Here is a 26,691-nt window from a genome sequence, read left to right on the forward strand (position 1 = left end):
ACTATTCAACTTACTGGTTTATTACAGATAATCTATATGATCGGTCTCTCCCCATTAGAGAATAAATTCCATAAGGGCAGAGATGGAGATGCTTGTTGTTCAATATTCCAAACCCCTGGAAGGAGTCCTGAGATACAGGAAGAACTCAAATATTGCCAAATGAGTGAATATGCCCAGCATAACGTGTAGCATGTGACAAATGCCTACCAAATATTTTATGAATGAGTAAATGACTACATGAAAGGCCAATCACTAAGCTATGAGCTTCCCATGGGCAGAGATGTGACTTACCTCTGCATCCTCATACCTAGGACAGTCAGGGAGATTTAATGGTTAAAAAAAAAAAAAAGGAAGGGGAAAAAAAACCTAAAAATGAGTGAGGGGAACCTGGAAATGTGAGGTGCACCAGCATTCTATAGTTTAAATTGTAAGTATCCTGTTTCCTACACTCCCAGCATGGAGCTTTCCATCTCTAGATCTTGCAGGACAGAACCCTCAGTGATTAGTAGGACAGGGGCAGCTAAGCGCAATGGAGGAAGGGACGTCTTACTGCAGACACGCTTCCACGCTTGCCTTAACGAAGGCTTCGGCCTCAGACCACACAGCTGGGGTTCCCAGCCAGGTGCACAGTGAACCCACAAGTCACAGCCACAAACCAGGCTCCCAGAAGCTTTAGCTCCAATGTCAGGCTTCCAGTCCCCAAATTCTGATAACCTATAAACTGGAAAATCAAGTTACTTCAACAAACACATCCCCTGTGTTTCTCCTTCCAGGGCTTTGCATCTCAACAGGTAGGGCTGGCTGGCCTCTGCTCAGATGCCTTTGCAGCCCATCACTCACTGTTAACCCTGGGGGGAGGGGAGTGACAGGCAAGGGTGGGGGGAAAGGGGGGTTGCTGCTCCCACCTGCCACCCTCACTCACAGCAGGGAGGAAACAATCTGCCTTCCTGATTCCAGAGCCCTGCTCAGCAACTGGGGAATGTACAGGCTGTCACCTGTATGAGAGGCAGGAAGGGGGTGGTACAGGAGAGAGTGAAGGCCAACCTGGAATTTGGGCGGGAGGAGTCTAAACTCTCACTATCTCATTCTCCAACCTTGAGCAAGTGATTTCACTCTCTGGGCCTTCATCTCCTCATATTTAAAACCCATATTCTGAACCAGGTAAGCTAATTATGTGATTCTTATCACACTGAACTATTAGGGACTTCTCTAACTTGAGAGTTTGGGAGGACAACATTGTCTGCATACAGCTCCCGCAAATTCATCTTAACCCCTCCTCCCCTGCTCAGCTGTCATTTATCCATAAGAAGAACCAATCCTGGGGCCACCTCTGTGCCAGGCACTGTGCAAGGACTATCTGAATGTGACACACACAGTCTGTGCCCTCAGACGCTGATGGTCTAGCAGGGAGATAGATATCCCACGTCAAATGACGCCTTGGTTATTACCATGAGGAAGTACTAGAAGGATCAGGAAATGATAGTGGCATCTGTGAGCAGATGTGGTCTACCTGTCGCCTAGTCTAGGTTTCAGAAAGCCTTCCTGAAGGAAGTAACATCTCAGCAGAGTGCAGAAGGATGGAAGGAAGGGCATTTCCAAGAGAGGAAAAAACACATACAAATGCCCTGAGGCAGCAGTCACATCTGGTCAAGGCCAGTGTGACCCAAGCGCAGAGTGAAGAGAAGGAGGTGGAGATGACGTTGGTGATGTCGTTGGTGATGTCGACATAGGCAAGACCACACAGGCCTGTAGGACATGAGAGGAATGTGGCTGTCATATGTGTGATGGTTAAAGAAAGGGACTGAAGGAGGGGAGGGGTAGCAGAGTGAAATCTGACTAGACATCTGTTCTTAAAAGCCCACTATGTGAGGGAAAAAGTTTTAATTTTTTAAAAAATTGAAAAGAAGTTAAAGCCCACTATGTGAAAAATGACTCTAAGGGGCAAAAAGTGCTAATAAAAAGGCCTGTAATAGGGGCGCCTGGGTGGCTCAGTCGGTTAAACGCCTGTCTTCGGCTCAGGTCATGATCCCAGGGTCCTGGGATCGAGTCCTGCTCAGAGTCCTTGCTCAGAGGGGAGCCTACTTCCTCCTCTCCCTCTGCGGCTCTTCCTGCTTCTGCTTTCTCTCTCTGATGAATAAATAAATAATTTTTTTTAAAGGCCTGTAATGAAGCAACTCTCGTAAAAGAGGTGCAAGACAAACAGTATTTGATATGAGTGATGTCAGTGAAGAGACAGATTCAAGAAAGATGGAGGAAGGGAAAGTAACAAGGGGGGAGGGGTGCTGTGTTCCAGTGACAAAGAAGAAAGTCCAAGTGGTAAACAAGGGGACACTGTTAGAGGTTTGGGAAGGAGGTAACATTATGAGTGCGGTCTGGGACAGGCAGAGTTTGAGATCACTGTGACATGTCAAATAGAGAAGATGAGTAAGAAGATGAATAGAAGCTCATGCTCAAAGGGCTCCAGCTAAACACATGACCTTGAGGGTCCTGGCAGCCACTCACCAGAGGCAGGAAAGCTGCGTACAGAGAGACAGTAGGGGAAACAGAGAGAACCTAGGATGGAGACTTGAAGAACTCCCACATTCAAAAACGTGGTGGAAAGGAAAGAGCTGAAAACTGGAGAAACCCGGTCAACCGGGAAGGGATGACCAGAGCTGGAGGAGGAAAACTAAGTAAGGGTGACAGCTGTAGAAGCCAGGGTCAGTTCTTGGGGCAAAAGTGCTGAGAGAGGAGATAAGACGGGGAAGGACCGTGGACGTGAGTTTCAGGGACCTGGAATTCACTTAGAGCGGTTCTAGTGGGGTCGGGATTGGGAAGGATGCCCAACAGGGGGACAGGGGAGCTCATGCAACAGAGACAAGGTGTAGAAACTGTTCTTTCAAGAAGTCTGGCAGAAGAGAGAACAGAAAGCTGGGCGGGAGCTATAGATGGGAGAGATGTCAGTATGTTGAAAAGTGGATAGAAAGGATTCAGCAGAGAAGAAGCCAGAGAAGGGACAGTGAAAAGAAAGAAAAGGGGACAGTATGTGGTCCCAAGAACGTGGGAGGGATGGACTCGGGGGCAGCGCAGGCCTTGCACACCAAGGGCGGCTCCTCTGTGGTTCAGGGTGACGAGGAAGTACGCAAGACTGTTTTTGCTCAACCCTCCAAACACGTGGCCATCAAGTCAGCCCTGCTAATGCTTTCTAGAGAAAACCCCCAGAAGCTAGAGCCTCATGTGTGGCTAGCTAGTGAGCAACAGAGACCCCAGGAAGCAAACAACCTCTGCGGACCCCATCTTGACACCCCGTCCAAAACACGCACCCTCCTTTGCCCTCAGCTTGAGTCGGAACAAGGCCAAATGGGCACTGCTTCCAACGGAGGGGTCTGCTGGAGATGCCAAGGGATCTCTGGGAAATGGCCCACATGTAACCAGGTCCAGTCCAGGGAAATGACTGAAAATGGCGATGGGATAGAAGAGAAGTCCTGAAGCACCAACATACAGACAGAGGGGTCAGAGGGGTGGGTTCAGAGGGAAAAACAGCCCCACTTCTTCCCGAGGTAACTTTGGAAGGGGACAGAGGCTGCCCCGCACCCTAACAGACCGACCCCTTGTTTCACACACTGCAGTCCAGAGTGCGATGCCTCCTCAGTCTCTGCCCAGGCATCTGACCTCCCAGCTTCTCCCCACCCCAGGCCTGGATTCTGGGGCAGTTTCTCCAGTTAGCTGTCTTCTAACTCTGGCTATGACTCTGGGACCAGAATTCAGTAAGCATCGCTTAGTGCAAATTGCAGAAACACCACAAGGACACAAAGATTTAAAAGGACGAGTGCTTGCCAAGGTCACAGGAAGCAGAAGACCAAAACACAGAAGCTGCCAGATCTGGGGTCAGCACTTGACCACCACCCCCACTTTTCCAACCCCACCCCACCCCCTCCAGGCCCTCCCCCCCTGCCGTTTGCTCTCTTTTCAATCCTTTGAGGCTGCTGCTTCTCAGGACCACAGAGAGGATCCTCACTGACAACGCCAGGCTTCTAACAAAAGCTCGCCCCTGAGGGAAAATCAACAGAAAAGCTTAATTCCTAATGAAGAACCTACAAGGAACCTATTTAGAATGCTGCCTCCTGGGTCCCTGTCGCCCACAGTCTCCAAAGCACTGGGGAGGATGGGGAGAAGAAAATGCAGGGGAACCACGGGGACATGATAGCTGACAGCAGACTGCCTATAATAAGCAAATGACATAATAGAAATAAACACAGCTGGGGGGGGGAAGGTGGCAGGGGGGACAGGTGCTGCAAACACTGGCCTAGCAGGCTGGGGGGCTCCAGGGAGGCACGCTGGGCTAGAAACCCCGTTATTTCTAGGGCACCACGCAGCATCTGACCTGAATCGCTAGGCTCTGGAAGCAGAGGCCGGAGGGCCAATCAGAGGCTGAGCCACCCAGGGCAGCTCCAACCAGGGGCCATGGTCACCAGCGGTTCCCAGAATGGGGCAGGGGGAAAAAAAAAAACAAAACCAGAACTCTTTAAAGAACCCTATCCAGTCATCTCTTGCATCTCCATGTTAGCTGGGGTGGGGGATATCTAAGTAATCAGTAAGTGCCAGTAATCCCCTTATCGCTGCTCTTTGTTTCCAGACTGGCTCAGCCCGGAGAGCCTGGGTTCAGATTAGCTCCATCCCTCCTAACTAGTGAGGCCAAGGGTCCTGAGCCTCTGGCCCCGGGATGTAATATCTATTTTTTTTTTAAAGATTTTATTTATTTATTTGACAGAGAGAAATCACAAGTAGATGGAGAGGCAGGCAGAGAGAGAGGAAGGGAAGCAGGCTCCCTGCTGAGCAGAGAGCCCGATGCGGGACTCGATCCCAAGACCCTGAGATCATGACCTGAGCCGAAGGCAGCGGCTTAACTCACTGAGTCACCCAGGTGCCCCCGGGATGTAATATCTAGAAGAGAAGGCCACCTTCCCAGGTTGTTGGGAGAATCCAAAGAAGTCATGTCTGTGAAAGGTCAGAGCCTCTTTCTCAGCCACCTTTAGCTGAGCCTTTGCATTCGACACTGCAAATTGGCCGTGCCTGTTCCCGGAGCCTGCAGCAGCCAGCCAGAAGGGCGGCAGCTCCTTGTCCTCCCCCTCCCAACCCCCATCCCTGACCTGGGACAGGTGGGAAGTCCGGCCCCACATCATCAATAAAAGACTGGAACCACAAGCAACTTTGCAGTTGAATCTGAAGATTTTTCCAAAGGGTGAAAGAAAACAGGAACAGAATTCATTGGGAAGAGAAGCTCCACGGAGGGTGTGCTGGTTGTCCTACCATGGGAAGGGTTTAGGCTAGGAATCTGTGGGACAGAGATCGGGGACCCAGCTCCTCAGCTGCTAACTCACCAGAGCTCAACACAGTCCAGCCTAGGGTAATGTAAACCATCCCATGAGCCAAAAAGCATCTCACCTTCCACTTTTGGAGGAAGCAGGAAATGATGGCAAAACTGTCGTCAGAGATCAAGAAGCAGGAGACGCAGCAAGATCAGGACAGACGTGTCCCAGCCGAACTTGTGCCTGCATAACTCTGGGCCATGAGAAAAGATTGACCATGACACCAGGCAAGATGCTAAGGGCAGTGGGGGGTTGGGAACACTGAGGCAGCACAATGCCCCCATGCATTTCAGGGAGATCTTCTCAAGCAAAGGTTGAGATAAAAGAGCTTTTTGTGTTGGGGGGGAAAAAGAGAAGAGTGTGTGTGTGTGGCTCATGCTGGTTCCAAGAAAAGATGGTTTCCTCTTTTGGTTTAGATGGTTTCTTCCCATCCACCATGCCATCCACTGTCAGGCCCAGTTTCCCAGATGTTGGGTGTTCAGGGTAGGGGCAGTGCCTTACAGGGCCGATGGAGTCAGACACATCTGCCCGAGGAAACACTCCATGCCGTGCCTCAAACTCCCGCTCTGTGGCCCTGCCCTTGCAGTTGTTGGCAGAGGGACTATGAAGAGGTTATGCTTATGCAAAAGGTTATGCAAAAGGCCCTCTCAGGACACTAATCTTAAAAACTGAGCAAAGGGCTCATAGTTGTAATAATAACAGCACATACAGCACTCTGCACTCCTCAGCACTCTGCAAGCTCAAAGCACTTTCACAGATGGGCTTTATACCATTAACCCTATTTTCCACTTAAGGAGACAGGCTCATAAAGGTCAGCCGTCCCAAGGTCACAGAGCTAGAGAGTGGCAAATCGGGTACTTCAAAGTGACATCTCGCTCCTAGGACTGTGCTGTCTTTTTCATGAGATGTAGAGCGTGAGGTTAGATCCTCCCAGCCTGTCCACAAGTCGTGCCTGACCTCTGTGTTTTTAAGTTCTGTCCCTACTCAACACTGTCTTCCTTAGAATGATCCTTGAAGGTCTCAGGGGCTACGGAATACTGGAAGTCACTGCCCATGACACAAGAGAGTGCAATCTCAACCACATCAAGTTTCACAACACACAGGGAAGCCGCGTGTCCCTGAAATGTCACCTCTGCACCCATGACGTGCCTATGGTGTCATATCTTCATTACTATCTCAGTCCAGACAGGAGGGGCCTAGGATCCCGGTCTACATCTACTCAGGGAACCGTGACAATGAGAAATGCACTTACTCCAGGTGGCTCGGAGACCCCGGAAAAGCAGAGGCCAAGAGCCAGAAATGGTGTCCCAATCTAGGACACAAACAACCACAGCCCACAAGCCAACCCACAAGGCCTCTTTTTAGGAACTCTTCGGGCTCATCCCAAAGGAAGACTAGCTTACATATCCACATGCATAAAACAAAAAGGCTCCATCCTCAGCTCTCTGCTTCCCTCCAGGAGTCCTCTGTCCTCATGGCATCAGCTACCCCACTCCTCATTTGTAAGCTGTGGACTTGGAATTTGGATGTCTCCAATGCACACTCCTCTCTCACGGGCTCCAGGCCTCTCTTCAGGGAGCCAGTCCTCTCTGTCCAACTCTGTGTTGCAGCTCCACTAAACCTCCTCCTGTCCCAGGGCAAACATTTATTGAGCTGAATACTGTGGCCCATGCTGGTCCCAAAATACATTCTGAACTTTCTTTCTTCCATGATGTTATTCAAGCTTTGCTCTCTATCTGGGATGGTCTTCCCCTACAACCATCTATCAAAGTCCAACCTGACCCATCTCTCAAGGTATATCTATAATCTACAATCCCATCTCCTTCTTGTTCAAGTCTTTTCTGGTATCTCTTAACCACATATGCATTTGTACCCCACTTCTTAATGTGCTCCCTTCTCAAAGCACTAAACATAGTGCCCTTAACAATGACTAGGCAAGTGCCCTTCCCTCCCTAGTACCAGCTCCAGATGATATATCCATGTCATGCCCCCATTTTTACATTTCCTACAAAGATTTTTTCACAAGAGCAGCATTTAACAAGCACTTGATGTCCTACCGCCTATTATATTTTCTACTTGGGTCTCCCATTAACAAGGAGGAGCTTAGAGTGATGGCCTGTGTTTAGAATGCTTGCTCTGCCATTTATTGATAGCTTTGTGATGCTGGGCAAGTTATTTAATCTTTCCATGCTTGAGTTTTCCCCTTTGTGATAAAGAGGATAATAGTAAAGTATTGCGTTTATGTGGTTTTGATGAGAGCTAAATGAGTTAACACTTACAAAGTGGTTAGTACAGTGCCAAGTTCATAGTGTCACAGAACTGTTTGTTAAGTAAATAAAATCATTGCCAACTCATCATTTTCCTCCTTTAAATGACTTTTCTCACAACTTCTCCATTTCTGCCAATGGCCCTATTATTTTTCCAGCTTTGTAAGATTCAACCTTGACCCCTCTCCCAGGGGCTACCCAGCTCCCTATCAAATCTTACAGATTCTGGAAAGAAACAACACAGTTTACCTGCCTCTTTACCCCAAGTTGCCATGGCTTCAAGGACTTTATAACTCCCTCCTTGATCTCTGGAACATATATCTCTCCACAACTCCAGTCTACTCTGACTTGTGTATACAATGTACTTGCAAACATTCCTCCCTTCATATCATATCTGCACCGATACCTACAATGGGGCCATATCACCTCCAGAACCAAGTCCATGCTCCTTAGCCTGTCTCTGGAGCCGGTCTTTAATCTGGTCTGGCCGTGCTTTCCTAATCTTATCTCCCCTGTATCTCTACCCCAACCACACTAATCTCCTCATGGTCCTGTAAAGACATCTTGCTTGTCTCTACCTCTGTTCATATTGTTCTTTGGGCCTTGAAGCCTTTCCCTTATCCTCCTAAATCCCCAAAACCTATTCATTCTTCAAGACTAACCTCCAAGCCTAACCCTGTTCTGGAAAATTTCAGCCCCAACGGATCCTCCCCATTTCTGAATTCTATAGTCTATCTTCCCCTATTTGCAATTATTATGCATCTTTTGCTTTATGACACATGCTCTAGATTCATGTTAATCTGATATCGTCAACTAGACTATAAACCTCTCAAGAGTAAGATACATGACTACCAGACCTCTCTAGCTTCCTTCAAATAAACTAACAATAAAGCAACTAAAGAATGTATCTTTTAGCCAATATTTGATGGCAAACTTACCTCTCCCTTTGCTTAGGAGGCAGGGAGTGAATGAGCATGGGACTGTATACCCATCGGGCTGATCCTATAGCTGTGTTCACAGATGGTGTGGGAACCCTACCTGGGGGATCTGCTAGAGCCAAAAAGCCTGCTCTCTCTGTTGACAAATGCCAACAATCCCTGTAATCTGGGCTGCCATATGGTTCACCCAGTCCTGTAGCGAAATCAGCTTCTTGGGGATAGGTAGAGACCAAGCAGGCCAACTCTCGTATCTAAGGAAGGGAGGCAGGTCACCTTGAGCCAGTCCTCCTGAAAACAGGCCAGCAGAGTCTCCAAGGACAAGCCAAAGGTCAAGCAGAAAAACCCACATGCCCTGAGGCCCCTGTCAACTGGAACTACCCCTCCCCTAGAATCCAGCAACCTGGCCCCAATGAGTCCCCTCTCTCCAGACCCCTGAGACTTCCTCAGAGGAACCCATGGCCAGGCAAGGGTAGAGAAGAGGTTACACCGCCCTCCCTGTATGGAGAGAGCTGCCCAAAGCCAGAGTTGAACTTCTGTTTTCACAGCATCTGGTCCTGAGGGCCATTGGCAGCAAAACATTTGTATCACTCAGCCAGCTGTCCTAATTTAGGAGGGGCACTCCCCATTTTCTGATCAACTATTTATCATTTTCCCCATTTCCCTTTCCTTTGTGGATTTCAAAGGCAGGAGGAGGTCAGGCCTCCATCATCTTCCTAAATTGCCCCAACCCCTCCCATCCAATTACTACAATCACAGACTTAGCAAGGCTGCTCGGATTTGATACTCGGAATAGCAGACAGGGAAGTCCAGCTTCCACGGAGAAATTCTGCACTGCAGACGTCCAGATTGTCCCTCAGTCTGGGATTTTGCTAAAGTTTCCAAAGAAAAGCTAGAAACCCATGAAAGCTCTATTTTGATGCCATGCCACTTACCTAGTTGGCTTGTAACACTCTCTCCACCCCAGTTCTCACAGCCGAAGGAGAACCCAGCATTTGTAAGCTCAAGACAAAGCCCAGGGTTTAAGCACAGGCTGCACAAGGTCATGGGGAAAGCAGTGGGCTGAGACTGACCGGGCCCAGGAACACTGATTTCCAGGAAGGGCTTTCATCATTTAAAAGCAAAACAACCACTAAACAGCTGACAATGCCTGAACAGTCTCCTCTTTCTGGACTAAGGACACAGCCCAGACTCTCCTCTTGGCTGCCTAAAAGAAGCTCCTGTCCCTTCTGACTGTCTGATTTCTATCACAGTTCTGCCATTCACTTGCCACCGATCACTTCTGTCTACATCCGAATGCCCGTGTCCCCCGACTCATCCATGGCAGTGCAGAAAGCTCTGAGGATCACAGGGACCCTGAATAAATCACTTGGGAGGACTGAGCCTTCTCTTAACTTTGGCCGACTTTGAACTGGTTCTTGAAGTGGGGATCCTTGGGAATGGCACACGCAGGTACCCTAGAGTCGCTGAGGAGAAGTCACTTCTCCACTCACTCTTCGCCTCAAGTAATATTTACTGAGATCCTATAACATCCCAAGTACCATGGCATATGCTGGCATACAAAAGAGCCAAATTCTTCTATCTCTGAACAATCTCAGGTGCTTAGTAATTAGCATCCCCAACAATCAAGGCGTTTCCCACAGAGGCTAATAAAACACAGACTCTAGGGGCACCTGGGTGGCTCAGTGGGTTAAAGCCTCTGCCTTCAGCTCAGGTCATGATCCCAGGGTCCTGGGATCGAGCCCCACATCGGGCTCTCTGCTCAGCGGGGAGCCTGCTTCCTCCTCTCTCTCTCTGCCTGCCTCTCTGCCTACTTATGATCTCTGTCTGTCAAATAAATAAATAAAATCTTTAAAAAAAAAAAAACAACAACACAGACTCTAGGCCACACATCAGAGATTTTGTTTTAATTGTTATCAACAGCAGCAACAAGAACAGTCAAGAGTCCTGCATAACACTCTAACTAAACCAACCCCTATTTGCATCTGAAGTGGCTCTTGTATACCCCCTTGTATATCTCTGCCAATTTATAATACACCCAGGCCAACCTCCTTCCAGGAACCAGATGCTTATTCTACTGGCCAGTTCTTTTTTTTTTTTTTTCAATTTAATTTTATTTTTTTGGTGATCCAAGATTCATTGTTTATGCACCACACCCAGTGCTCCATGTAATCCATGTCCTCCTTAATACCCACCACCAGGCCCTACCAACCCCTCAGTCCCTCTCCTCCAAAACCCTCAGTTTGTTACTCAGAGTCCAGTCTCTCGTGCTTCGTCTCCCCCCTCTGATATCCCCAAATTCACTTTTCCTTTCCTTCTCCTAATGTCCTCCATGTTATTCCTTATGTTCCACAAGTAAGTGAAACCATATGATAATTGATTTTCTTTGCTTGGCTTATTTTACTTGGCATAATCTCCTCTAGACCTGTCCGTGTTTATGCAAATGGTAGGTATTCATCCTCCTTTCTGATGGCTGAGTAACATTCCTTTGTGTATTTGGACCGTATCATCTTTATCCATTTGTCTGTTGAAAGACATTTTGCCTCTTTCCGGAATTTGGCAATTGTGGACATGGCTGCTATGACCACTGGGATGCAGATGGCCCTTCTTTTCCCTAATAGCCAGCTCTAATCCTAAAGTAAAATTCATTCTCTCTTCAAGTCATCAGACAGTTGGTAGCCATCTAACTTAACTAAGGCACACACAAAAAGATAATAATAAATCAGAGACAGAGACAGCCTTTGCTGCAGTTCCATCTCACACTCCAGAAGTTCACAGTCTAGGGACCACACACACATGCGCTGCTTCCCGATCTGACTACACTAAATGATAGAACAGACTGGTGTGATTACAGAAGAGCTATGAACGGCTATGGAAACATAAAGGACACCATGATTCATTCAGACTGAGGGGATCAGAAAAAGCCCCGAGGAGAAGTGGGATCTGAACTGAACTGTGAAGGATGAGGACGCTAGCACCTGACTGAGAAAGAAAGGAAAAGCATACCGAGCCAAGGAAACAGAATGTATAGAAGTGCTAAGGAAGAGAAATGTTTCCCAAATTTTCAGAACAGTCCATCCTGGCTGCAGCAAAGAGTAAGGGTAGCAGAGTGGGCTGCAGGCTTAAAGACAGGTGGGGTCAAACTGTGGAAGGCCCTACATGTCATGTGAAGGCATTTGCACTTTATTCTCTAAGCAGTAAGAAGCTAATGAAGACTTCTGTTTTGGGCAAACGTAATTACTTTAGAAATTATTTTAGAAAGCGAATTCCAGGAGAGATGATAGAGGAGAGCAGAAACTCTGAAAATGGGGTATTCCATTTAGCAGTGACTGTGATAGTCTAGGTGACGTACAAGGACCCAACTAGAGCAACATGAATGGAAAGAATTGGATTGAAGAAACTTTGCAGTAGCAAAAACTGTCATGAGCTTGACAACGTACTGAACATAGGGGATGAAGGTAAGAAAGGAACCAAAGATGATGGATTTTGAGGTTCCCAGTGGTTTGGAAGTCTAGATCAATGTCACTACCTAAGACAGGGCTGTCCTATACAGCATAGGACAAAAGGCAATGTCTCAAAGAAACTTTGAGCTAGACAAAAGGCCCTCTAAGGATCTTAGGGACATGCCGCCCAGGTCCTTTCCATTCAAGAACAGGAATTCCACTAATCTGAGGGTGTCATCTCACAGCAGCCCACAGGGAGCTGAAGGCAGAGAAGAGCTTCGCTTGGTAAAATCTGAGAGTGTGACTTCCATCTAAAGTAGTGAACTCCAGTAAGATTCATAGGCAATCTGCACATTTTTAAAAAGAAGTGTACTAGCCGGGACCAAGCACTACAAAATGAAAAGCCTTTTGGGTCCCCAAACATCTATAAGTAGGAAGCTGGCTGAGTGTACTCTATAGAGTATTCCTTTTCTATGTAATAGGATGTTTGGACATCTGAAAAACTCTTTCTGTCTGGAGAGACTGCACCATCAGGGCTAGCCACTTCTTAGAGATAGCGAAGCACTCAATCAGGAGCAAGCCTTTGATATGCAATAACCAATGCAGAGCCATCCCTCTTCTGTCTGCCCCTTAATCATCCCGGGACCAGGGGCCAGGCAGGCAGGCACCAACCACCCCTATAGCTTAGAGTCCACCAGAACTCTTCACACTAGCCAGTCCTCAACAATTCACCCTGTCCTGGCTCTCTCTTCCCAAGGAAATCCCAATAAGGTCTCGGGCCTAATGCTGTCTGTGCTCTTCTGTCTTGTGCCATCTGACCAAAATGTGGCAAGTTCTCTTGACCCTGTGCAGCATGTGGTGACCAATTCTCTAGGACCAGTGACTCTAGTAACCTTTGTTTTTTTGTGCCTTTCCTGGGTTTCCTCTTGGGGCTGCACCTGATGGACCATCACCTGAAAGAACACAGAACACTGAGACGAGTCCTTAGCTTGCAGACCCAGGCCATATTTCAGGGAAAAGGAAGGCGAATTTAGAGGGCAAAACATGGAGCCCGTAGGATCAAACCAAGAATAGTGAAGAATCGTTCCCAGACGTGAGCCTATTCACATGCCGGGCTGGATCTCAGAACTGTGAAATGTACCAGTGGACATTGTGTATATCGACCATATCTTCTTTATCCCCCTTTCTAAATGGGAATATCTACATCAGCTAGAATATCTACATGTCAGCTGAAGGTGATAGGAGATTCTAGATTGGACCCTGGACTGGGAAAAGGCCATTAGTAAGACAACTGGCCAAACGTGAATAAGGTCTATAGATTAGTTAATAGTATTACATCAATACTATTATTCATTTTCTGGTTTTGATAAGTTCACGTGATTGTATAATTTGGGAAAGCTGGGCAAAGGCGTGTCTTTGCACCATTTTTGCACTTTCCTGTAAGCTTAAAATTATCTCAAAATCTAAGTCCTCCACAATGTTTACGTATTACCAATTTTTAAAAAGGGGCATTTTTAGCAGTTCCCCTACATCTAGTCTGGCATTGTGTGACAGTAGACAGGTGCGGGGAGAGTAGTCAGAGAACTTGTTTCTATAGTTCACTTCTTCAAGTCAAGAGGAACAAGGCTCAAGTTGCTGTACCCAAGGAACTGACGTAGAGATGCCCCATCAGCTCCTACACTGGATTTAGAGGGTGAGACCCTGACCCCCGAGCCAGAGCCTAGTGCATAGATGAGCCTTTTTTGAAGGAGTAAGATTTGGGGTGAGGATGAGTGTATTTTTCATATCAATAGTTTGTGACCAGAAAGCACACAGAAGGGGCGCCTGGGTGGCACAGTCAGTTAAGCCTCCAACTCTTGGTTTCGGCACAGGTCGTGGTCTCTGGGTCATGACATCACGCTCAGGGCAGAATCTGCTTGGGATATTCTCTTCCCTCCCCCTCTCCCTTTGTCCCTCTGTCTCTGTCTCTCTCTCAAATAAATTATAAAAAGTAAAGAGGAATGCCTGGGTGGCTCAGTTGGTTAAGCAGCTGTCTTCAGCTCAGGTCATGATCCCAGGGTCCTGGGATCAAGTCCCACATCGGGCTCCTTGCTCCTCGGGGAGCCTGTTTCTCCCTCAGACTCTGCCTGCCACTCTGTCTGCCTGTGCTCGCTCTCGCTCTCTCTCTGACAAATAAATAAATAAAGTCTAAAAACAAACAAACAAAAAGTAAAGAAAAAAAGAAAGCAGATTGTACTGGTTTCAAAACATATCCACAAAGTCTTCAACAATCCCTCCACCAAGAAGTAGTCTAAGTCTGCTCCCCTTGGACCTGGTCAGGGCTTAGTAACTAACTCTCTTCTCACAAACAGAATGTGGTAGAAGTGACTTCTGAGGCTAGATCATAAAAGACAACTCAGCATTTTCCTGGCTCCCTCTCAGGATCCTCCCAGGCAAAGTCCTTGGACCTTAACCCCAGCTAAGCTCCCAGATGAGAAGAGCCAGCAACAACTTCTAGACAGGTCAAGAGGAAACTTTGAAGTGACCAGTCCCAGCTACCGTCTGACTGCTTAGCCACCCCGTGACCAAAAAGGACAAGAAAGATACTAACTCCCTAGCTGAGCCCAGTCAATCCCCAGGACTGTGAGAGATAATGACAAAGAATTGTAGCTGTCTGAAGCCACCGCATTTTGGGGTGCTTCATCAGGCAGCGACAGAGGCCTCAAACAATGTGCCCCAGGCAGCTGGAAATGGGGGGACTCAGAAAAATCAAGTGACCTTCCCCAGTCCCCAGAGCTTGTGAGGAACAAAGCCAGGATTTTAATAAATATCGGGATGAATCCAAAGCCATTTTCTTTCCACAACAACAGACATGTCACTAACGGGAATTTCAGCTAGCCTGCCATTTTCTTCTCCAAGTGGGTACTTTTCAGAGCACTTTATGTGAGGAGTTCCCTGAAACCTTACCCCATGAGGTCAAATATTCTTATTAGCCCCATTTTATGGCTGGGGAACCTGAAGCAAAAGGAGGTTAATAAATTTGCCCAAAGTCTTAGAGCTGGGAAGTCACAGAGCTGAGTTCTATCCTTCAGAGTCCCTTCCAGAGCATGGCCTCTTAACCACGATGCCATACATGGTTGAACCTTCAGCACCGACTCCCTGCGTCAAGAGAAGAAAACCAAGGACAGCCCCTTAGGCACTGTACCCTTTCCAAGGGGTCAAAAGAAGAGCCAGTGATGGAAGGACAGAAGGAAATGGGAGGGGAAAGAACCAAACAGAACACACACATCACTGGAGGAACCACAGGTGGGAGCCACAGCGCAGCCTCAGTCTTTAAGGGTGAATGGGTCCACGGCAATCCAGCCATGACCCCTTCCCCAAACTCACAGTTGTCAGTCACAAAGCCTTCCAAAGAAAGGAATCATTGACCCACAGAATAAAGAGAAGCACTCACAGAGGATCACCCTCTGAGACAAAGGGCCAGAGAAGCACTATTATACCTCTCTACTTTCCTCCTCTGATGACAACATGCACCAGAGGGCCTGGGTGGCTCAGCTGGTGACAAGTCTGATCTCAGTTCAGGTCTTGATCTCTGGGTACTGGGATCAAGCCCCAAGCTTGGGGCGGGGGGTGGGAGGGGTGGGGGGGTGACTCTGCTCAGCGGGAAGTCTGCTTCTCCCTCTTCCTCTGCCCCTCCCCCCACTTGCGCACAGGCTCTCTCTCTCTCTCCCTCTCAAATAAAATCCAATAATAATAATGACAACACGCACTCTTCCTCTGGAATGATTAGGCTATTATCTAACTTCAGAGATGAGAAAAGTAAAATTGTGTACCTACTTTAAAAAAATATAGTTTGTGAGCTTGGCCTAATGAAGACCATCAAACCTCTGGGAACTTCTATCCACTTGACATGATCCCTTAACAGATGAATCTAAAACCAATGCCTTTAATCCTTACTCTGTACAACAAGCTCGGGCCTGAGGCTCATTCACCAGAGGCCCTGAGGCTGTGCCACCACACACAAGAAGCAAGGAGCCCACAACCAGTGTGGGCAAAGTAAAAGCTGGGGTGGGGGGTAGGGGCACTGGCAGAGGTGAAAACAATATTCCCAAGGGAACTAGTCTCTGCTCCAGCTCCCACTTGCCCTGTTAGATGAGTGCACACCACGCACAGCAGAAACCTACTTAGATAATTTGCATAATGAGAAACAAAGACAGGAAGCTCCCTCCCAATCTGGGGGCCATCCATGTGCCTCCCTTCAACTTACAAGTTAGATTCTTTCCCAGTCGCAAGAAGCTTCTCTCAGAAGTGGTAATGTTTTGCTTGGCCCAGAGTATGATTCCACCTGCCTCCACATCCTAGGATCTTCCCAGTAATGGCCTGAATCACTTGGGCTGAGCTCTGGGAAGTGCCATCCAAAAACCAGTACTTGGCCAAGACAATTTAACATGCATGTCACTAGGGGGCCTCGTGAATGTTACTAGCCTTTTTGGAGAAAGCATTCCCTTTTGCAAAAGAAACCTGGAATATGGGAGAGGCTTTCTTGGGGAGGAGGATGGTGGCTAAATGTTTTACCTAAAAGAACTGGACCTGAGAGGAACTCAGCCAGATTTGTCATAAGCAGTTCTAGCCTCCAAGGTCCCTATCCCAGGCCTTGTTCATTAGCTTTCCACTAGGTCCATCAGACCTAAAGTCTGAGGAAGGGTTGGCAAGGTTGCACTAGAAATTTCTGGCAACTTCTCTGGTTTTGGGGAATAGGGACTGAGGACCAGCTATTATGATGATGACAAAAAAGCAAGTATGATAGCAGACCTAAGTAGGGCGCACGGAAGGGCAAGGTAGGAGAGAGTTGGAAATCCCAGGTAAGAGGTTCTCAGAAGGAAATCCACATGAATGAACGATGAAAAGGAAACCAACTAAGAGTAAGCAGTCAGAGGGGCTGCCTTTGGAAGCCCCAGTGCCCTTTGAAAGAAACTCTTTGCTTGTGGGCCTTAGCTTTACTCTGGACAGTTGGATTGCATTGTGGTCTGAGATTCATTTCTTCCTTTAAAAAAAAAAAAATTCTTCTTTTTATTATTTCGTTCCCTGACATCCAACCAACCAATGACCATCCTGGGAAAGCTACACCGGAGGCAGGCCTGCTGTTCTTTCTCTCATTCAGAGACAGGAAGTCAGACATGTCAGATCTCCTTAATCTACCTGTTCTGTCCTGACTGGTAAATAAACTCTCCTCTCCAAAACCACACAAATCTCCTCCAAAAGAGAGTCCTCAATGGCTCAGTGTTTGTCAAGTTCATCACTGGCCTAAGGAGCTGTAGTGAGGCCCTGTACTGAGATTATACTTCTGGCCACAGGCACGGGTGGAAGGGACTGACTCCAGGGAGTTGTGTGCCATGGCCTTGTGCAAAGCAGTGACGGGTGGTCCTTAGGCATTTTGAGCTAGAGGAGCACCTCCCCTTGAAAGCCAACCCCAACCCATACCCAATATATTAGCCAAGCAGATGGAAGACAAGGCCTCATTTCAGTGATATGGTAGAGGATGAACAGGCCAAAGAGAGACATGAAGAAACACTAGGATCCCCCTCCCCACACTCTGAGGAAATAACACCACAACATAAGAACCAGTCCTGGCCTCCAGAAGCGCCCAAGCTGCCTACGAGGCAAAGAGGTACAACAACACCTAACTTGCGGTCTCCGCTTACTACCGATGACAACTGGCCATACGTCTTCCATCTCAAGGTATTCAGCCTGCAGCATGAGCAGCTCCAAGTAACCACGTCCAACTGGACACTCCAAGGAGAAACCCGAACAGGGAACATCCCAAAAGCTCCCACGGCAAAGTGAAACTGGAGAATCGTTTGCAGAATGCCAACTAACCAAAAAACGGAAAGGAAACGCAAGCCAAAATATTAACATGTGTGAGGGAAACCACCCAGTCGTAATTCTAAAATTCAAGAAAAGAGAAGAATTACCCACAAAACGCTATGAACTATCAAGGGGGAGAAAAAACTGAACAGAAACATGACAGAGAAGCCAAATTCTGCCTATTATCAAAATGTCTGAAGATCCATTCTATGGTTGCTCTAGACCCTTAGTCTAGGCTGTCATCTGAGGAAACTTGAAATTTATCTAGGGCCAAAGTGGGAAGTAGAGAAAGGAAAAAGACCCACTCTCCCTTCTTTCTCGGCAATAGCCATTACTCAAATATTTACTTTATCATGTGTTAAGTTACTGCCCTCCAAAGATCTTCCAGTCAGGGGAAGGAGATAAGATACTGACCTGACCCATCAAAAGGTAATTAACAATGCATGGCATTAAATGATAAGTGTCATATACATGGTACAGGACATAGATACTAAGACTCTAAGAATGAGAAAATAACAGGAGAATTCGAGCTTGGGGATACGTGGCAAGCCCAGAATCTGAGGGTTAATAATACCCAACAAATATTTAGAGGAAGACGCCAAAGCAAGGAGTCTCTGTCCTACAAACATTTAAGGAGCAAAGATTCATACTTCCATCAGGTTCCACACATCAATCAATTACATAAAATTAAAATTCAGTCCCACAAACTCCAAAAATGCCACCTGTTATATGCCCACACCTGTACCCCTCTATCCCTGGTCAGCCATGAGATCCACACCAACCCAATGTAGAAACAAAGAAAGAATATGAATGATGCAGTGTGAACCTATCCCCAGAGTTGGAAACCTCCAAATCAAAGCAGGATGAACCAGGGACCTGCTTTCTTTGGGGGAAAAAAAAAGAGAGAGAGAGAGATATGAAGGAAGGAAGGAGGGAGGGAAGAAGAGAGAGAGGGAGAGAGAGAGAGAGGAAAGAAAGAGAAAAGAAAAGGAAGGAAGGAAGGAAGGAAGGAAGAAAAAGAAAGACGGACATTTCCAGCTATTTTCCAGGGACTTTGAGCAGCTCCTCCTAAGAAAACTTGGAGTATGGATCTTAGTCATCCCATTTGTGCACAGATAGAGCAGCAGTATCTATCTGTGGGCTTCTCAGAATATTGACCAACAGAAACCCATGAATACATGAAGATTGATAGCCTACTTGGGACTTCCACAGGACCAGCATTCAGACCCTAAACTCACATGAACTTCCCTACACTGAATCCACACACATAACCCATGCTCTTCGCATCACCACCCCCACCAGCCCAGCCCAGGGGCTCTCAAGTGGAGATAAATAGGAACATATGGGTTAAAAATAGAGTGGTTGGTGAAAAATTTCCCCTTGCCTGCCTTCAGTCCACTTCTAGAACTTAAAATTTTCACTTACTAGGCTTCCTGCTCACATTGGTCTAGTCAGATTTTGTTAATAATTAACTATTTTAAACATTTATTATTGGGGTCCTATGTTAATCATTCTACATGTATTATCTCATTTAATAGGAACAGCTATCCTATTAAGTGTTCTATCATTATCCCCATTTTATAGGAAACTAAGACTCAGAAAGTAATTTGCCCAACATCACTCAGCTAGAAAATGTAGAGGTTGGTTTCCAAATCCAGGCGCATTTGGCTGCAGAGCCCAAATTCTTGATCATTACACACACTAAATAGACTCTAAATTTTTTTAAGGAAGGGCATCTATGAAAAACCTTCAGCTAATGTTGTACTTAATAGTGAAAGTCCGAATCCTTTCCACCATGACTAGAACAAGGATGTTTGTCCTCACCACTCTAATCAACACTGTCCTTGGCAGTCCTAGCCAGCGCAATAAGGAAAGAAAAAGAAAAAAGAAAAGGCAAAAAAGAAAAAAGGCAAACAGGAAAAGGAAAGCTGTCTTTTTTTCACTGACAACTTGGTCATAGAAAAAAATCCTAAGACACCTACCAAAAACAGTTACTAGAACTAACAAGCAAATGTCTTAAGGTCACAGGATACAAAATCAGTGTTTCATAAATTATATTTCTATATGCTAACAATTAATAACTGGCAAGCAAAACTAAACAAAAATACCCTTTACGGTAGCATCAGGAAAACATGAAATACTTTGGGATAAATTTAACAAAATATGTGCAAGACTCATCCACCAGTAACTATAAAACATTACTGAATTGCTTTTAACATAAGCCTTTGATTACTACTTACAGAATTACAAATAAAGTCATCAGCCTAGCATTTGAGACAGTCAAAAATATTACCCTCATCTTCTTCTCCAGACTCCTTATCCAGTTCTCCCTGTCATTCTGGTTGTTTTGTATACTTTAAGTATGCCCCTCTGTGGAAGAGAAAGTGGCTCTCTCCCCATGCAATCAATTTAATCAATCATTCCATCCCTCTCTATCTCTAAACCACCTCTACCTCAACTATCTCTGAGTATTAGAATCCCATCTCTAACGACTTCTCCTCTAATCCTCTAAATATGATATTCTTTTCCTCTGAGAGGCTTCCCCTACTCCCCAAAGTCCCCTGCTGGTGTGTGTCATGGCAGTTATCACATTCTGGATTAAAGTGCCACTCTTCCTTTGTACCCCCAGATTGTAAATTGTTTGATGAGAGGGACTATGTCTGATACAACTACCCGAAACACCTTGTTCTTGAAGCAGAGCACCTACATTGAATTATTTGTGGAAGCAAACATTTGAAAGATGGACTTGAAGCAAAGCTCTTTTAGTAATATGACTTCAGGGACACCAAAAGTCATCATCGTCGTAATCGAATTAATGATGTCCTGACTCTCCCAGGGGCTGGACCAGGTATTCAGCCATGTGGTGACTTTTCCTCTCACTCAGTCCGGAGGGATGTTAGCCCAGTTTGGCTTTTGTTAGTTGGACCGATATCAAGATCAAGACCAAGTAAAACATCCTAGCCTAAAGGACAAAGACAGATCCTCAGTCTGAATAAACAGATCACCAAGGGAAAGAGAAGGGGGGAAGCCAATGTCATCAGCACAAGGCAGGAAATCTGTGAGAGCAAAAGAGGAGCATTAAAGATTCTGTGTCTGAAGGCAGGATAAAAAGCACATCTTGGGGGTCTGTGTTGCTAGTGGAAGACGGAAACCTCCAGGGCGCTCTGCCACTCTGGAAACATCTACAAGGGTAAATGGAGTATTAACCATATCCAGCTCAGCCCTGGAGGCACGCAGCACAAGCAGGTCCTGAGCAGAGGCACAGGGAGGAACTAACCGGCTCTGTTCCAGAGAAGGTCCCTGGAGAGGCTGCCTGGAGCTCACTCTGAGCACAGAGCGGGAAGGGAACGTTGCTGCAGAATGGAGCTCATATGCCACACTTGGCCAGACGCAGCTAGCCAGAGAAAGAAGGTTCCTTAACTTAACCTCATTTCATAATTATCGGAAAATATCACAGCTGATTAACAACAAATGCTCTCTGTCAATGTGAATCTCTGTCTTTTGACCCCAGATTGGCAGAAGCTTCCCAGCTCTTTGCCTGAGTACAGGATGTCCTCTCGCGGGTCATTCCTAACGCCTTTTAATCAGCCTCCACGTTTGCTACGATTCCTACAGCCTTCCACCAAGCTCTAGTTCACCAAGATTCACCTGCATGCACTGTTGTTTTTAAAGGCGTCTAGGGGCGCGCCTGGGTGGCTCAGTTGGTTAAGCATCTGCTCAGGTCATGATCCCAATATCCCACATAGAGCCCCACACCAGGCTCCCTGCTCAGCAGAGAACCTCCTTCTCCCTCCACCCCTCCCCCTGCTTGTTTTTTCTCTCTTTCTCTTTTCCCCCTCTGTCAAATAAATAAATAAAATCTTTTAAAAAATAAGAATCTATGTTCACAAACCTACCACAATTCAACACTTCTACCAGCCAATTCACCTACTTTCCTCAGCTTACTAATGCGTTCCCTATATCATCTCTTGAAATTCATAAACTCACTTTATTTCTATATACTAATTCCAGTAAGTGAGTGGGAAAGGAGGGTTAATTCCTAGAAATGAGTAAGACAAAAATCCCCATTTCATACACATGCATACAAACTCAAAATCTGGAGGGAAATTTCTATTACCTTTGGCTCAAATTATACCACCACCACGTCAGGACTTCAAAAGAAAGAACCCAGAACCAGTTGTTGAAGATGACACAGGGAAAAACTTCACCGATATTGTCATTCCTTTTCCAAACCAGTGGGCAAAACTGCCAGATGCCACTAAGCCACCAGGATTTAGAGGGTTAAACTTTCCACTGTTGCCTTTTTTCCCCTCAGTATTCAAGTGGCAATTCCCTGACACTCTGAAATTTTAACACTGCATTCAAATCCGTTACCTTAAACGTACTTCAAAGCAAGATTCAAGTGGATAATTCCCCCTAGAATTGTACCAGCCTATGGGAATACAGTCAAAATCAAACTCTTCATCACCAACTAAAGTCTTTGGGTTTGCCTTCTAAATGAAAATCAAAGCAATCACGCACTGTGGGGTTTTCTCTTTGCACATATGGAAGCATGTGATTTTCCTCGTGGATTCTGCTGTGAGGTTATTGAGAGAGTGAAACAGTAAGAATCGTGGTACAGGCAGAGGGGCTGCCCTAAGCTCAGAGACAAATCATTGCATCTCTCTCTTGAGCATCCCAGTGAAGACTCCTCCCAAAATTTACTGTCACACAAAACTTCTTAATGGCAAAGTATCTGAAAAACACCTTGGTATTTTCATTCTTGAGCCTAGGGTTATATTTGTGAGGTAGGGTAGTGATTAAGATCTTGGGTTAAGTCAAATATATACTTATGTATAGATAGATACATATATATGTACATGCCTATACATATATGTGTATATATATATATATATTGCTTGGGAAGAATTTACCATATAATTGACTTAGTGGCAAAATGAACACTCTCCGTCTGTTAAGAGAAAAACCTAAGACTACTTTGACAAACATTTTGCTTTTAGAGAAATACACATTTCAAGAATATGTTATTTTTCAATTGCCTTACGGATTAGGTAGCTGAGGACAGGAGTGCGAGGGAGACTTTTGACCATATATTCATATGCACTTTCTAGATTGAGGCATATAAATATATTACACATTCAGAAAAGTAAATACAATTTTAGAAAGGGAAAAAAAAAAAAACCAAACCTAACAGTGCATTTGCTATTAGGAAATAGAATGAAAATGTCCTAGATGATGAAAAATGGAAAAGAGGATTGGGACCAAGAAGTTAGTTGCCTAGTTAGTTAATATACCATCCTTTCTAGCTCCCAAAATATTTGTTAATTCAAATGGAGAGTTGTTTTATTTTTATTTTTGTTTTGAGGGTGAGTAGAGTATCTACTCTCAAAAAAAAAAAAAAAAAAAGAGGGTCCTCTCCAGCAAGACCTTTAGTCTCTGTGGCTCAAATCCCATTAACACTAATCAGCACAATGATTAAGCACATTGTGGTTAAGTACTCTAGTTGATAATGACTCCTTTGGAAAAAAGGTTCCCATAGCGACAGGTAAAGGCTATCATCAAACTCAGCTTTTCAGAACTAAGACTTGGTGTCACAGATCCGAGAATTAAGATTGTTTTAGTATTAATCGGGAGGCTTGCTTTTTTAACTTCACTTGACTTCATCCTTTCAAAAGACATTTGAGAGTCCCTGTACACATCAGACACAGTACCAACATGGTGGGGGGGGGGCTGGAGAGGTAGGTAAAGACCTCAAAGATAAGATATGGTTTCTGCCCCCAAGAATTGAAATCCGCTGAGGAAAGGAGGCACAGAGAGAACTAATGATATTATCATGGTCATTCTACCCCTAAATCTATGGCCAAGCCTCGTCCTCACAGCTAGGAATGGTCAGCTTCTAGACTAGTTTCACTTTCCCATCTTTAAGCTGCAGCACAGCTGGGTTTCCAGCTGGCTGGGGAAGAAAAGATTCTTTAAATAAACAGCATTTTAAAAATATGCAGTCGCTTTTGCTATGCTGACTTTTGTGAACCACCTTCCTCTAATATGTGATTCTGGTTGTCCAATTAAATAAAACTATCCTAAAGGATGTAATGCCACCACCACCACCACCATCACCACCCCACCCCACCCCGCCCCGGGGCAATACACCTTTTCCATCTTCAGCAACAAAGAACACTATACATGGAAGAAAACTGTAAATCAGAAAGTCCCAAATGAAGAATGATCTTTTTTTTTTCCTTAAGCTATCTGCTGTGTCTATGCAACAAGGAAACAGCTTAAAACCATATATATAGGAAAGCAACAAGATAGGGTGTGATTATGCCAAAATATGTGCAACCATCATTAAAAATGCAGGACTGGTTGCAGAACAGGATGCTTTTATAGCATTATACAGAGTTGCTAATCCTGAAGACTGCTTTCTCTTTTTCCTCTTTTTCCTCTCCACAAAAGGCACAGAAAACACCTCCCTGTATGCAAGCTTTTTAGAAATGCAAAGATTTTACTCAACTCTTTACCACCAGAGGTAGTAATTTTGGATGAATGATACACATAAGATCTATAAAAATACCCCTCTGACAGATATTGTTATCCCAGCCAGACTTCACAGGCTTCAAATCAATATTACACAGTAGCAGTGAAATTAGCTATTCCTGAGGACCTTCTACAAAGGGTCTAGCATGACCCCTCATTGATGCTACTGAGACATGTGCTAACTTTTAAACTCAATATCCCTCCATAGGATACATTGTCCCAAAGTCCTAACCCACGCTAACACACCTTTCTAGATGATCTCCCCAGGAAACACAGCTCTCTGAATCCAGACACTTTCAGAGCTAAACCTGGCTAAACAAAGTAACAATTCAACCACAGTTGCTCAATATAACGGGCATGATGACAGTTTCTGAGTGCCAGTTTCCCTATTTTGCAATGGGCAAATCGGCTCCAAGGAGAAAATGTTCCCAATGACCCTGTGGCCCAGAGGGCTTTCTTTAGAGATAGAAAACAGAAAATGAATTTGTTAGTTATTTCCTGCTGAGCACAAGGAAGGTGTTGTGGTTAGTTAGGATGATTTTGTTTCCTTATTTAATATACCATCACCAGGGCATGTTTTCCTTAACCCCATGGTAGAAAATAAGAAAATGCAGTTTATGCTCTTCTGGCATATAATTCTCAGTTCCACAAATTTCCTCTCACAAATATGTCCTTTAATTTCGAATCCCCTTATATAAAGCTCTCCCCTCCACAAACTGATACCGACTTAGGTACTATCAACTCAAAGTCAAATTGTTTGCATTCTGAAGTGTTTACTTCCATGCTTGTTTCGGTCTCTTGACAATTTACAGCGTGGGATGGCCTTCTCTTCAGAAGGGATCTCTTTGGGCACTTTCTGAGAACTAGACCCACAAATGCCACTTCCATCAAATGAGGTGATCATAACCTGAAAGTAGAAAATATCTCTGACCCCCACATCTCTCATGATCTCCACATTCAACTCTTCAACTCCTCAACTCTCACCAAGACAAATAAGGTATAATTGCAAAGGAGGGAAGGGGGAAAGTAGGTGGAGGAAGACAGGGGATTATCTGACAAAGATCACTGGGTCTCAGTGGACCAGACCAGGGATAATGTAGTGATGTGCACTGTGCATACGCCAGAGCAACTCACCGAGAACCAAAATTGAAGCTGTCCTTGGACAAGGTTCAATAAATGTTTTTACTATCTATTTCCCGCTGCACAATACAGTTCCACAGCTCCCTATGGGATCTCAAATAAAATACTTAACAGAATAAAAAATCAGAAATTCTTAACTGCTCTCGACTTGTCATCATAAAACAGGGAAGAGCATAAAACCAACATGAAGGAGCAGTCAAAAGTATTCCTCAGAACAATGTCAGAGAGAGAAATCACTCTTACCACCCAAGTTTCTCCCTCCTCATTAAGATACTTCAAGATTCTTCTGATTAAAGTGGCCACAGTTTAACATAATGCCTGGATACACAACCACTACTACTAAATTAAAATTTTGTCTCTTGAAGGACAGGGGTGGGGGAGGGGGAGAGAGGAGGAAGGCTTCCAAAACGCAAAAAGGCATTGATCTAAAAAGGTGAGGGCAGCAAAACTTCCCATGAGCTGTTCCACATTCTTTGTTTCCCAAAGCCTATCTAGAACCAATTGGTAACCTGGTAAACATGCCAACTTCGATGACCTCCAGGATATCTGTCATAATTCAATGATTACACAGTCCAGAGTCACACAGCAAGCACCCAATTTAGCCTGAGTCGGGACAAAAGGAAGCCCCAACAGAAATAAGCCCAAGACCAGCCAGCACCAAATACTCCAGTATGGGGCGATTTGGTTTGAAATATCTCACTGAGAGGTAAGTGCGTTCAGGGAGGAGAAACAAAAGCTCTTAAACAGATACTTCTTTGACTTTGAACATGGGAGACCTCCACTCTCCGCTACAGAGATCTACACACTTCAGTGTTGTTTCTGAGCTCCTGCAATCCATTGCAGCCCCAACATCATGAAGACGGCAGATGCAGTCCACACATCCTGCCAGTAAGATGTCAGAGCTTGAGCTTACGGCATTCAGCAGAAGTTAAGTTACTCTATTTCATTGTCATCCCTATCAACAGACCTAGTCAAATCTCCCAGAAACGGCCAAAAGAGGTGTCCGCTCCCGGGTCCTGGAAGGTAAGAGAAGACTGGGCTAACCGCTTAGCAAAGACAGGCAATCACGAAGGAAAAAAACACCCCGAGCCACATGGAGGACGGAAAACAGTAGCAGAAAAAGTCCAACTCTGCCTGCGCCAGCGGTGGGGATGAGCAGAACCGGAGCCCGGGAGAGGAA

The 26,691-nt window shown here is 45.6% G+C and overlaps 1 protein-coding gene across 4 annotated transcripts in view; it reads right to left on the reverse strand.

Annotated features, from left to right (window-relative positions):
* The window catches only part of NRG2 (neuregulin 2), a 175,786-nt gene that overhangs the window by 147,450 nt on the left and 1,645 nt on the right, over positions 1–26,691 (reverse strand). The window lies entirely within an intron of this gene.

The sequence above is a fragment of the Mustela lutreola genome, chromosome 5, assembly GCF_030435805.1.
Source record: "Mustela lutreola isolate mMusLut2 chromosome 5, mMusLut2.pri, whole genome shotgun sequence".
Lineage (NCBI taxonomy): Eukaryota > Metazoa > Chordata > Mammalia > Carnivora > Mustelidae > Mustela > Mustela lutreola.